At 44.5% G+C, this 14,441-nt stretch overlaps 1 pseudogene; it reads right to left on the minus strand.

The window, feature by feature from the left end:
* Positions 1-532: 532 nt before the first annotated feature.
* Positions 533-7,243, minus strand: LOC132418579 (frizzled-3 pseudogene; annotated as a pseudogene).
* Between the last annotated feature and the right edge of the window lie 7,198 nt (positions 7,244-14,441).

The raw sequence follows: 14,441 nt of genomic DNA on the forward strand, positions 1-14,441 counted from the left end.
GATTAATTGGTTGGATTCTTTCCATTTTGATGAACTTTCATGGCGGGGAATATGTTATAGAGGAGATGGTTAATCCATGCCTTTTTTAGGGAAGCTAAGGGAGATAGCAAGATGAGAATAAAAAAAAAAAAAAAAAGCATGGGTTCTCTTTCCCTTAATGTTCTTAGACCATCGCTGGCAAAGAAACAGGGTATGTATCCATAAAGGGGGTTACTTCTCTGCTGACTTTTATCAAGGGCTACCGACTTTTCATTCTTGCCCTTCTGTCATCATTACAGTCTTCCTTGCACATCTTCATGGCAACGTTCTGGACCTTCTTCCTGGTGCCCCGGGTAGGAAGGTGCTGGACTGTCAAATCAGGCATGGCGTGAAGTGTGCTCTCTGCTCCATAGGCCAAGGTATTCAGGCCAGGAGACCTTCCTGTGCCCACCTCAAGGCGTGGGAGAGTTGCTTGCTCACGACGTACGATCGATATCGGAAAGTCACGGCATCCCAAAGGGTCTCCCATTCTTGCTCTGGTGTGTGGCTCCTCTCAATCTTCTGTCTCCTGGTGGTACCCGTTGCTCTGCTTCTCACACATGAGTTGAAGAATTTGGAACTTGTCCTTGTGCCTTGAAGAGTAGAGACAATGGCTGGACTTTCACATTCTAACTATAAACCACGGTTTCCGTGCACCACTAATACCAACCATTTCCAATGGCTTTAAAAAATTTTTGAAAGCTTGTCAATAATACGACAAAGGCTGTGAGGTATTCTCAACTACCCCAACACCTACGCCAGAGTTTTGAATACTTGTCAGCTGTGCAAAAAAAAAAAATGATCTATTTAACCGTTTATCTATCTATAATGTCTATCTAAATACCTAAGTTTGGTTTATTGTCATCTCTGTTAAATAACTTGAGAGCAAGGTTTCTCCAGTGTAAGGAAGCCGTTGTAATTTCATTAGAATTTGATCTCAGTTTCCACCTGCTGAATGGTGCTTTGACATAAATGGACGGAAAGAATCCTTTTCGGCATTTGATCCTACTGTCTTGTTACAGGTTAAAGGAAAACGATTGATAGAAACTAGCTACCTTAATTCTTCTGAGAACAAGGTGGATTATAAATAAATGCTGGTGGTAAGAATCATCACTCTGGATGATATAATGCACTCCGGAAAGAGAGGTTTGGGAAGCATCTCAGATTTTAAAGCAATAGGCGTTCAGCTTCCATCCTAAAATCTTCCAAATAATGCTTAGCTTGTTGGGTCGAATCCTATTGTTCACTGTAAAGGGTAGTCAGAACATTTCATGTTGTTAATAAATAAGGGATGGATGCTTTCATCTGTAGTGAACCTTCGTTTTTAGACGTCTTCATGTCACCTATTTCTAGTCTCACGTGTATGTACAGATTTTCAGCTAGGTGACTGCAATTTAAGCCTTAGTATGGAAAACTGAGGATTTATCATTGAAAATGAAAAAATATATATATTACTGTCTACTGTCAGAATTTTAGTCTTTTGGTGCTCTGTTTGGGGTTGGGCACATTCAGTAAGGTTGTTTCTTTCACCCCAAAAGGGATTCTAGATGAATACCCTCGGGAGTTGGGTGTTGCCATCCCAGCTCTCCTCCCAACCAGTACGGCTCTAGAACACATCCCAGTCCTGCCACTGTCACCTTTATCACAGGTTAAGCCACGAGAGCAGCAGAGATGGGTTGTTCCCAATCTCTTGCTCTATGATTGGCAGAGAAGTGGAGATGCAGTTACCCAGGATAAGAAAAATGTGTCAAATCCCTTTCGGACTCCTTCATTTGCCAGGTAGGATCATGGTGGATGGACCAAACCACTATTGCCACTGCCCTTGGGTGAATCTATTCCTAATGGGCCCTGTTGGGGCCATGTGCCTAGCTCCGTAGGGAGGGCATGATTAGAAGCCCCACCCCACGCATGGAAGAGAAGGGACTCTGTAGAATTTTCTTCTACTATTTTCATATCTGGAGAGGTTGTGAAAGAAATTTAATCTTGCTCTAAGTCCAGTGTAGCTTTAAAATTCAGCTCAGCATCGTTGCCACGTAATGGAAACATCCAGACCCGATAATACCCCTGGGAAACCACACAGTGGTGGCCCAAAGGCAAGGTGGTTTCCTCTGGAAAGGGATTATCCACGGCTTGAACCCTGATGGAGGCTTGGGGCCTTGGAATCTAGATAAGGTGAAGTTCACAGTTGGGTCCTTTCTCTGCATTGATCCCAAGCTTGTTACACCTTCTTTCCCTGGACCCCAGACTCACTCCAGTTCCTCCATCCTGTTTGCAGAAAGGGTCAAGACCAGAGTCTGGCCGGGAAGGAAGCATCTACCCATCCCTCTAACACCTGCCTCTAATCTCCTGCTGCTGTGAGCTCCCTGGAGGTGACATAGGGACTGGCCTGACTTCTGTAGTGGGCGCCAACTTCTACCACGCTCTCTGGCATTTTCACGTGAAGTATGATTTCTTGTGCCGAAACCAAAAATCACTACACTATCAAAACTCGCTTCATTTCTCTTGCATTAAAAAAATGAACAATCAGATGTCGTTAAGGGATTGTTCTGAAATTAGATCTCTTTAGCCAATGATTAAAGTTGGAATCATTTCATCCTCTTTTTCATTCTGAATTTGCTTGGAACACAGCCTTGCAGAGAAGCAAAAAAATTTCCCAGCTCACAGTTTTCAGATATTTTACGCCAGTATCCTCTCCTTTAAACGGAAAATACAAGTCAAGCAAATCATACTTATGTCACCCATTACTAGCTGATCATAAATTGTTAGTATCTTAGGGCATGTAGCTACGTAGTTGGTATCTGCAAGGCTAGCTTGATAGATGTGCCAGAACTCACTGTTCTGAATGTGCCGTAAGTTCTGACACCCTTATTGGAATCAAGGCAGTGCTGTTTTGGTTTACAGTTTATCAATCTAAGAGCAATGGCACCTCGTTTTCTTAACAAAAAAAGCTCTGCCAATAGTAAATGATTCTGTTAAGTGGTATCAAAATGTGTGAATGTTGAAATTCAACATGCTTCATATTATAACCAACCTGCAAGAATATTGTCGTCGACTGTGTGAATACCAAATCAGAGTAGACTGTATATTGTACTTTGGAAATTTGTATTTAAAGGCAAAAATATTAGGAATAGTTGGTATACTTGGGGAAAAGGGTATTACATATTTATTAAGTAACAATGAGAAATGCAACAAACTTCCTTATTTATGCCTTATGAGTAAAGGGGTGTGAAGTATTAGGTGAAGTTTTATGCGCAGGACTAAAGGAATGGGTATCCGTGAAGGCAGGGACTCGTCTTTTCTATGTTTGTTCTGAAAAGCTCTCGGCACACTCTTGGTGCTTAATCATTGTTATATAATACCAATCACTAAGCACATTTTTAGATCTTTTTTCAAATGGCTTGTGTAAAATTTGGTTAATGTATAATGGTTGGTTTGAAGCATCTGCCTCTCCAAATATAATCAAAAATAAACTGAAAACTGATAAAATAGCATGCCGTGAGATTTTATTCTATGCGTGAATTATAAGTTGTCAGTTTCACGCACAGATCGTAAGCGTCCAGCTTGATGCTTCTTCACAAAGGGAACACGTCCGTGTAATCAGCACCCAGATCAAAGACCAGAACATTCAAGCACCCCAGAAACCTCCCTCAGGCCCCCTTCCAGCGAAAACTTGCAAAGAAGAACTGTCCTGACTTTTAAAGGCACGTGTTAGTTTTGCCTGTTAAAGCTCTGTGTGAATGTGTTTCATGCAGTGTGTCCTCTTTTGTGTCACTCAACATGATGTTGTGAAAAACATCCATGCTGTGGTGTGTGGATGTAGTTTTCTCATTCCCATTGCACTGATCGTGAATATGGCACGATTTATTTATTCATTCCACAGTTGATGGACATTTGGGTAGCTTCCAGTTTGGGGCTGTGAATATGCTTGTATGTGCATTTCTGTAATGGGTATACCTGGGAGTAAAACTGCTGGATCATGAGATGTGCTTATGTTTTGCTTTAGTAGACACTGCCAAGAAGATTTTGAACATGGTTCTACCAACCTCCAGCCCCATCAGCAGTATATATGGGAGTTCCACGGGCTCTGCATCCTATGAAACAATCGATACTGTCTGTCTCTCATCTGAGCCATTCTGCTCGGTGTGTAGTGGTATCTCATTGTGTATCTAATTTGCGTTTTTCTGGTCACTAATAAGACTTGCTACCTTTTTGTATGTTTATTGACCATTTAGATCTCATATTTTGTGGAGTGCCTGTCCACATTTCTGCCAGTTTCTATTAGGTTTTTGTCTTTTTCTTATTGATTTGTAGACATTCTCTACAAATTCTAGAAATGAGTCATTTGTCAGATATACATTATAAATACGATTTTCCATTCTGTGAGCTGCATTTTCTATCGTTAAGGGATTGTTCTGAAACAATCCCTAACGGTGCCTTTTTGATCAATGGAAGTTCTCTATTTTAACATAAAATTATTTTATCATTTTCTTCTTATGATTGGCAATTTGAGTCCTGTTTGAGAAATCTATGCAGACTCCAATGTCATGAAGATGCTGTATACTTTCTTTAAGAAGCTTTATTTTATTTTTCATGGTTAGATCTGTACTCCTTTTTTTAAATTTTTTTTTATATTTTTAACCTTTTATTTTATATTGGAGTATAGTTGATTAATAATGTTATGTTAGTTTTAGGTGTACAGCAAAGTGATTCGGTTATACATATACATGTATCTATTCTTTTTCAAATTTTTTTTCCATTTAGGTTGTTACATAGTATTGAGCAGAGTTCCCTGTGCTATACAGTAAGTCCTTGTGTGTTGTCCATTTTAAATACAGCAGTGTGTACATGTCAATCCCACACTCCGTATCCCTTCCCCCCACCTTTCCCTGCTGGTAACCATAAGTTCGTTCTCTAAGTCTGTGAGTCTGTTTCTGTTTTGTAAGTAAGTTCATTTGCATCATTTCTTTTTAGATTCCGCATGTAAGCGATATCATACGATGTTTCTCTTTCTCAGTCTGACTTCGGAGAGAAACAATCTCTTCTCTCTTCTGTATGACAATCTCTAGGTCCATCCATGTTGCAGCAAATGGCATTATTAATAATGTGCTCTTCTTGGGGGGACTCCCCTGGCACAGTGGTTGAGAATCTGCCTGCCAATGCAGGGGACACGGGTTCGAGCCCTGGTCCGGGAAGATCCCACATGCCACGGAGCAACTAAGCCCGTGTGCCACAACTACTGAGCCTGCGCTCTAGAACCCGCGAGCCACAGCTACTGAAGCCCACACGCCTAGAGCCCGTGCTCCTCAACAAGAGAAGCCACAGCAATGAGAAGCCCACGTACTGCAACGAAGAGTAGCCCCCACTCGCCACAGCTAGAGAACGCCTCCGCGCAGCAACAAAGACCCAACACAGCCAAAAATAAATAAATAAATATATTTTAAAAAAATAATGTACTCTTTCTGGAATTGATATTTATACCTGCTATGAGGTAGGGGGTTAAGATACGTTTCTTTCCCATTTGTATATCCATTGATTGGTGCTATTTATTAGAAAATTCATCTTTCCCCCTTTGACATTAGTCTGTTGAAAGTATATATGGTTTTCTGGACTTTTTATTCTGCTCCATTTGTCCCGTCATCTGTTCTTGTGTAAGCACAACATCGACATAATTTTTTCAACCCTGAGACGTTAGGCATTCCTCGCCATGAAGTAAATGAATGATAGCTTACTTGGGCAGAAGCCTGAGCTAGTGAAATCATACCATGGAGGATGGTGAAGAGAGAATTCACCCAGCTTCTTTTATGTCATCCTGCCACTCACAAACGTCACTGAGTTCCCAGCTTGAGTCATTAAAGAAAAGTGATTAAACATGAGTCACGGCACTTTGGCAAAAGCAATTAATATCTTGACACCTAAACACGGAAAGAGGTCTCTGACGAGACCTTGGAGAACGTTAGAGAGACTATACCATGCTGGGTATAAGAATGCTTTTTAGTTTTATGATAAAATATTAATTCAGACCCACAAATCCAAAGTTTGCATACAGATGGACTGGACCTGGATTGAATTTTGCCTAAGTATTCTGAAAAAATGAATTAAGAAAACAATATAAGTAATTTTTCTTTTTTTTTTTTTTGCGGTATGCGGGCCTCTCACTGTTGTGGCCACTCCCGTTGCGGAGCACAGGCTCCGGACGCGCAGGCTCAGCGGCCATGGCTCACGGGCCCAGCCACTCCGCGGTATGTGGGATCCTCCTGGACCGGGGCACAAACCCGTATCCCCTGCATCGGCAGGCGGACTCAACCACTGCGCCACCAGGGAAGCCCCAATCTTTTTTTTTTTTATATTGTCACTTTCAATTTTATTCATCGCTAAAAGGATGATAGTTGGAGGTCCAGGGATGCCCCACGGCACTGGCGTGAAATAGCAATGCTTTCTTCTCAATAGCTTCACTACCCCACTTTGGCCCAGCTGCCAAGAACCACGTGATGGTAAGAATTACCCACCAAACGCTGCCAGCCATAGTAAAAAAATAGAGTACCATTAAAAGCATGGTACAGGCTTTATTATGAGATCCTTGTGTCACTGTGGAAGCCTTATACTGTGCAGGGCTAGATGCATTGCAGCCTACTCGGTCCTCAAGCAAAAACACAATAAAGAAAATTAATGATACCATCATGTAGCAGACTGCATAAAATATAATAGGTCTTTCAGGATAATGGAATCTTGTTACATCAATCAAAAAAGTTAAAAAAGTAAATAATGTGGCAGAGAGGCAAATGATTGAAATCAATCCTATGAAATACGGAGCAAATGAAAGTTCTTCTCTCCTAAAGTATATGTTTGGACAAGGAGGTGAACAATCACACACGTGTGAAAAAGAATAGCCAAGATCAGGATCAATTTTCAACTCTCGGGGACACCGAACACCATAGTCCCTCTGCACTGCCACCGGGGCTCCGTCAGTAGGATCTCCAGCTAAATTCACATCCACAAGTCGAGGATACGGCTCATCACAATCTGGGAACCTACTGCATTCCATATCTCCAGGCCAAGGAACACCAAACATCTCCATGAGCTTCAAACACTCTGTAAGCCCTCTGACAGAGCCTAGGGCAGGGAAGTGTGACATGTCCGTATTCCATACAAATAAAAGCATAGAGTGCACAAATGGCCGGAAATCTCGAGAACAATCGAAATTCACCCCAGGGTGGAATGGCTTCATCGCTAAAGCTGCTGTCTGTTGGTCATAATGTTCAGAAGATTAGGCATGAAGGTGGTATTATAAGGCAAATCTTGGCACATCCTGAAGGTAATAGGTTCACAAGAAAACAAACTGTGTCCACCTATATGCCCCACACACAAAGTCAAGGGCCACAGAATGAAGACGACCCAACTCATAGCCACGCTTCCTCGACTGAATGAGATTCAGATGATCAGGCCTCCTCAATATGTATTTTAGATCTTTATACACGTGCAGGCCTCAGCTTGAAAGTACTTCTATCTTACTGTTAAGTTCTTCAAACAGATACTCTTTGCAGCGTCAGGGGTCTGTTAGCTTGCTCTCACAAAAGGCATTTGTTTTTGGTTTCACAATATGGGAAAATGACGTCATCTTGCCTCTTCTTTTCATTTTATTACATAGGGCACCACCTGGCCCACATATCAAGTTGATCAACCACATTCGCAAACCACAGATTCCATCTTAGGAGAAGAGCTATTTCTTCCTTTGACTGAAATATCTCACACCTCGGGGCCAGGCTCCTGGGGGCCTGCAGCGCCGGCCGGGGGTGGCCGCGGGTCCGTCACGTACATGGAGAGAACGAGGACCGCCGGCAAGCACGCACGGACCACTATAACTAATCTTGTAGAAGAAAATGTTTATTCTCCCTAAGACGACAAATCAATTGCAATATGCCATTGTACGTCATTTTAATCCTACATTAATTTAGAGTCCTCCCCCCAGGTACTAGCAAAAGTCAATACTTGGTTAATATTGGATGTACCTTTTTAAAAAGCATACACCACTTCCTTCCTCTAGAATTCAGGCTTGGCCATAGCTGCCCTTGGCTTTCTCCAGGGTGAGCCTGAATTATTGAGATTTTGCTGTACCTGGAATTGGTTTATGTCTTCACTACTCCTTGTAACGGAAAGAAGAGGGAGAAGGTACATATGACGTCACATAGAAGTGATAGTGTGTTACGTGAAAAATATACCCGTCTCCAAAATCAGGAAAACTTTGGAGTTCCTGGCTGGAACCAGCCACCGCACTTCAACTCACACAAACACTGTTGCTTTGCTGTCTCAAAATTGACTTCAACTTGTAGCAGTTTTTGAAATTCCCTGAAGATTCATTACATCCTGGACATAAAATTATTGTTAGGAATCAGTAGTGCGAGTGTGGCTAGAAAGGATAAAAAAAAGACATGATGAGGAGGACCAGGGGAGGTTGGAGGTTCAAGGTTCTGGGGAGGGGAAGATTTGAAGGGTCAAAATAAGAGATAATGATGATCGAGCGCTTGTTACATGGGAAACACCCAGCGTGCATTACCTCATGTAGCTCTCAAAACCACCGCCCAGTATGGCAGGTGCTCCTTGGGGCCCCATTTCACAGATGATGAAACTGAGGCCTGGAGAGGGAATGTGAGTGACCCAAGGTGGCACAGCTGGTGAGTGGCTGAGCTGGGATTGGAAGTCAGGCCTGTGCTCTGGCCACGCACTACTCCACCCTTACCCCCAGCTGAAGGGGGCGGTGCTGGTACCAGCACCAGGAGGCCTGGAGGGGATGCAATTGAATTGGGCACAGCAGACCCCAGGGAAGCCATGAGCAAGTGTCATTTAAAGAGACTGGAGGTGGAGTAGGTGGACAGCTCATTGTGATGTGCAGGAGAGGAGGAAGCAGGAGCTGAAGAGCAATATTGTAAATATTGTATTAATACAGTAAGTCCCCTAGATACGAACCTTCAAGTTGCAAACTTTCAAAGATGTGAACATGGGCTTCCCTGGTGCCGCAGTGGTTGAGAGTCCACCTGCCGATGCAGGGGACACGGGTTCGTGCCCCGGTCCGGGAAGATCCCACATGCCGCGGAGCGGCTGGACCCGTGAGCCATGGCCGCTGAGCCTGCGTGTCCGGAGCCTGTGCTCCGCAACGGGAGGGGCCACAACAGTGAGAGGCCCGCGCACCGCAAAAAAAAAAAAAAAAAAAAAAAAAAAGATGTGAACATGCATTTGCGTGTCCAACCACCTAAGTTAGTTCACGTGTCTGGCATACATTGTCACGTGCACGCATCCTCTACAAGTGGTTGTCCTTTTGTGTACTTCACTGTACAGTAATGTATAGAGCACAGTAGTACCGTACCAGTAAAAAATAGAAGTGTTAATTTCTTTGGTACTAGTGCAGAACTTCTTGGAATATGCAACCTTAGAATAAAATATTTCAGGACTTCCCTGGTGGTCCAATGGTTAAGACTTCACCTTCCGATGCAGGGGTTGTGGGTTCAATCCCTGGTCCAGGAGCTAAGATCCCACATGCCTTGTGGCCAGAAAACCAAAACATAAAACAGAAGCAATATTGTAACAAATTCAATAAAGACATTAAAAATTATATTTCAAGCCCATAAAATAATTTCACTCTGAAGAATTTTGAATAGGAATGTACATTAGATATTAGAGATATTGGGTTGATAGGTAAAACTCAGTTACCATCTTTTTAATCCAATTACTTCACTGTGACCACGTTGGTTAAAACCAAGTTCAGTATTATGTGTGGTCTTTATGATTTCTTTGGATCCCTAGTATCTATGTTTATTTCAGCAGACATAATATACTTGTGTGAAAAGTATTACAAACCCATTACAGTACAGTACTATATAGCCAATTGTGTTAGCTGTGTACCTAGGCTAACTTTGTTGGACTTAACAAACAAATTGCACTTACAAGCGCGCTCTCAGAATGGAACTTGTTCATATGCAGGGAAATTACTGTAGAGTAAATGATGAGAAGGGGGTGGGTGATGGAGGAGGCATCGTCAAGGGAGGCTTTCTTTTTTTTTTTCTGCAGCATGTGGGATCTTCCCGGACTGGGGCACGAACCCGTGTCCCCTGCATCAACACGCGGACTCTCAATCACTGCGCCACCAGGGAAGCCCAAGGGAGGCTTTCTTTAGGAAGCAGAAGATTATGGCCTGGTTACAGGTCAAGGGACAGAAGCCCAAGCAGACAGAAAGGTTCGTGTTTTGAAGGAGAGGGACCCAGGTGCAGATGGAGGAATTCACCTGGGGAAGAGAGAGCAGAGTGAAGACGTGAACAGGTACAGAGCACCCGCTGTGTCTGTCCTGCTCCATATCTCATTTACTTACTGATCCCAGATTCAAGGGGTCATGGTCTGCAGATGAGGAAATTCAAGATCAGGACAGGCTGACAGACCTGCCCAAATCTGCACAGACAGAAAACGAGCAGGCAAGAACCGGACCTGTCGGTCGACTCTGAGGCCCGTGTGTGCGCTTCCTTCCTTCCCCCAGGCCCTGCAGCCCATCTCCTGCTGGGACGGGGGCGGGGGGGGCAGTGGGCAGAAGAGCTGGAGGGGACAGGGAGGCCAGGGAGTTTATCACTTGCTGGGAAAGACAGAGAGGTGATGGGCAGTTAGGTTGCTTCCATGTCCTGGCTATTGTAAATAGTGCTGCAGCGAATATTGGGGTGCATGTGTCATTTTGAATTAGGGTTTTCTCAGGGCATGGGTTTGCTGGGTCATATGGTAATTCTATTTTTAGTTTTTTAAGGAACCTCCGTACTTTTCTCCATAGTGGCTGTATCAATTTACCTTCCTACCAACAGTGCAAGAGGGTTGCCTTTTCTCCACACCCTCTTCAGCACTTACTGTTTGTAGATTTCTTGATGATGGCCATTCTGACTGGTGTGAGGTGATACCTCATTGTAGTTTTGATCTGCATTTCTCTAATGGATAAAGAAGATGTGGTACATATATACAATGGAATATTACTCAACCATAAAAAGGAACAAAACTGGGTCATCTGTAGAGACGTGGATGAACCTAGAGATTGTCAAACAGAGTGAAGTAAGTCAGAAAGAGAAAAACAAATATCATATATTAACGAATGTATACGGAATCTAGAAAAATGGTACAGATGAACCTGTTTGCAGGGCAAGAACAGAGACGCAGACTTAGGGAACAGATGTATGGACATGGCGGGGAGGGGGATGAATTGAGAGACTGGGATCGACATATACATGCTATCATGTGTAAAACAGATAGCTAGTGGGAACCTGCTGTATAGCACGGGGAGCTCAGCTCGGTGCTCTGTGATGACCTAGATGGGTGGGATGGGGGCGAGGTGGGAGGGAGGTCCAAGAGGGAGGGGATAGATGTATACGTATAGCTGATTCACTTCGTTGTACAGCAGAAACTAACACAACATTGTAAAGCAACTATACCCCAATAAGAAAAAAAAAAAAAAACAATATTAAAAAAAAAAGCTCAATAAATGCTCATGACTATTATTAAAAAAAAAAAAAAAAAAGACAGAGGGATGAAAAGGGACGGTCCAAAGGGGCTGGTGTGAGGAATTCTGCAGCCAGCAACTGGGGAGACCTGGCCAAGGGAGGCCTGGCCAACCGGGAAGGCGCGCAAGGCCCAGCTGGGCCTGTCAGCATCAGCAGCTGTCTAATGGGAAGGGCTCAGAGCTCAGCAAGGAGGGCCACACACGTGAGGGCGGAGGTGAAAGGCCAGGACACGGCTTCATCTTTTTTCTTCCCTCACTTTGGCCAGGATAATTCACGTGTGCACCGCATGAGGTTGTAAGTATGCGTGTGAGCGTGTTAGCATACCCAAGGCGTGTGTGGGTTTCCGTGTATGGGTGTGAGAGAGCGTGTTTATGTTTGTGTGAATGTGTGGGTGTATGTGTGAGGGTCTGTGTGTGGGTGGAGGGTGTGCACGTGCTTGGCCAGTGGAGAAGAGAAGCTTCCCTGGCTGTGCGGCTGGAAGGCAAACACATCCCTCTGAAATAAATCACTGTCTGCAGTGCTGGCTGCAAGCTATGGGCCAGACTTCCCGAGGCTCGGGCTCTGGCTCCTCGCGGCCTGGTTCCCTATCTCCCCTCAGAGTGGCCCCAGACCTTTGGGCACAAGGATGTTCTGTGCGGGTCTGAAGGGCACCGTCAGGTGGGAGCCAGCCTCGTGCAGGGTCTGCAAATGCCTGTGGTCACAGCTGGGGCTCTTCTGTGGGGCGTCCTGACCCAAGCGCACCCACCTCCTGTGTGTCTGAGTCTGCGTGGGAAATCCGGGTGCATAGGTTATACCCGAAGTGTTTTATTACTGAAATGCAAGCGGCAGGGATTGAATTAGAGAGAGAGGGTGGGGGGAGAGAGAGAGAGAGAGAGAGAGAGAGAGAGGGAGAGGGAGAGAGCAAAGAGGCACATTTGTGGCCCAGGAAGTGTAAATCAGCCAAACATGTTGCGTGTTCCTAGACTTTCCTTGTTTGCCCATAAACTGATTCCCTCCCTCCCTCCTTCCTTCTTTACTTCCTTCCTTCCTTCTTTCCTTCCTTCCTTCCTTCTACAGACTGTTTATTGAAGCCATATGATGTGCCAGGGACAGTGCCGGCTGCTGGGCCTAGAGGAGGGAACAGTCAGACACAGGTCCTGGCCTCATGATCTGAGTCTGTCAGGAGAGACACACATGGAGCAAGTCTTCACCCCCGTGGCACACGCGCATAGAAGGGGAAAGGTGTCCTAGGATCTTGTAATAAAAGGCTCTTAGTCCCGGAGTGCGGGGTGGTGAGCTAGGTGACAAGAGCTTTCAAAGAAGCCCTCCTTGGGAGTGAGGATCACCTTGTGCTCTCCGTGGTGCCCACTCCAGTGTGAGACCCTGTGCCTTTAAGGAGGCCTCGTCCACAGGGAAGGACCCTCCCCAGACCTGCCACGGGACTGGAACTGCAGTGAACCTCAGTCCCAGGATGGGATACACAGACCTGACACCAGCCCAGGCCCCAGGTCTCACCTCTGGAACTCTAGTTGGCCGTGACTTCTGACGCTCATTCAAGACCCATGGGATTTGATGATTCCAGCTGTGTTATGCCCCTTCTTCGTGTCAGCTCACTCCATCCACGACCAACTAAGAACAGTAGACTCTTACAATGAGCCAAGCATCACACTCGTGTGCACCACCATTCTTTGAAGTGGGTACTGTTGTTATTGCCAACCCAGTTTTACAGTTGAGGAGACAGAGGCCCAGAGGGGTCAGGTAACTCACCCAAGGTTAAAAAGTGGGGATGTGGAATTTAGACCCAGGTGTTGTGGAATCAGAGTTCACATTCTCGTTGACTCTGCTATGCTGCCTTTCAAAGCAAAATCTAAGTTGGCTTCTCAGATCTCAAAGATTCCTTCACCCCTCCACTGCATGTTTGAAAGCCATCGTACCTTGAGATCTTACTATATAACGACACTGGGCTAAACTCTTTATTCATCTAATCAATCTTAATAAAGTGCCAGCTATGTGCTAGACAGAGTCCTAGATGCTGAGAATACAGGGGTGAACAAAACACACAGTTTTCCTACCCTAATTATAATTGAGTGGGGATACATACGATATACAAAGAAGCCGAAGAATGATAGAATAGAATATCAGACATCGATACATGTCATTTGCCTCACTCAGTATTTACCCCATCTTTAATAAGCAAGTATTGTTATGCCCATTTTATAAATGCAGAAACTGAGGCTCAGAGCGATTTGTAAATAGATCCAAAGTTACACAGCTATCAACTTTGAACTTGGACTTGATTCAAATCCAGATTTCTCCAACTTTGAAGCTGAAGTTCTTAGCCATCATACACTCAGGCCATCGTCAAAGAAGGAAATACTACTTTCATTTATCTTTGCCCCCTCCCTCTTTTCTTCCAGCATCCCTGCTGAAAAAAGAGGTGGGGGGGGGAACAGAAGCTGAGGGCTGGGTGGACGATACTCCGGAGCCACCTCCTGAGGTTACCTGGCCATTCTCCTGTCCTGGGGAAGGGCTATCCTCATATGTACAGACTACCTTGTCTCATTCTGAATGAGAAAGTCATGCAGAACTAAATCAATCAGAGGTCTCTTTGACATTAGAACTTCTTTCGTTTATTTTTCTCTCCACCTCTTGTGCTGACAAATGTGTTCGTGTAAAGACAGAAGAAAAAAAAACAGCCGAGCAATTTGTCACGGGAATATCTTCCCTCCTGGCCTTCATAATGAATTGTACTGGTTAAAGTTAATCAATCATTCCCATAACTGTTCCTGTAGATGCTTCTTTTTTTAAAGGGCCCCCAGACTGGTCGCTTGAATGTACTGTTTCCAGGGACTCTGTGTGCACATGGGTAAACCCAAGTGCTCCTTGAGGGGGAAGAGAATCACAGTGAGTAGGAGTCCGTGTCAG

Source organism: Delphinus delphis, chromosome 2 (genome assembly GCF_949987515.2).
Source record: "Delphinus delphis chromosome 2, mDelDel1.2, whole genome shotgun sequence".
Classification (NCBI taxonomy): Eukaryota; Metazoa; Chordata; class Mammalia; order Artiodactyla; family Delphinidae; genus Delphinus; species Delphinus delphis.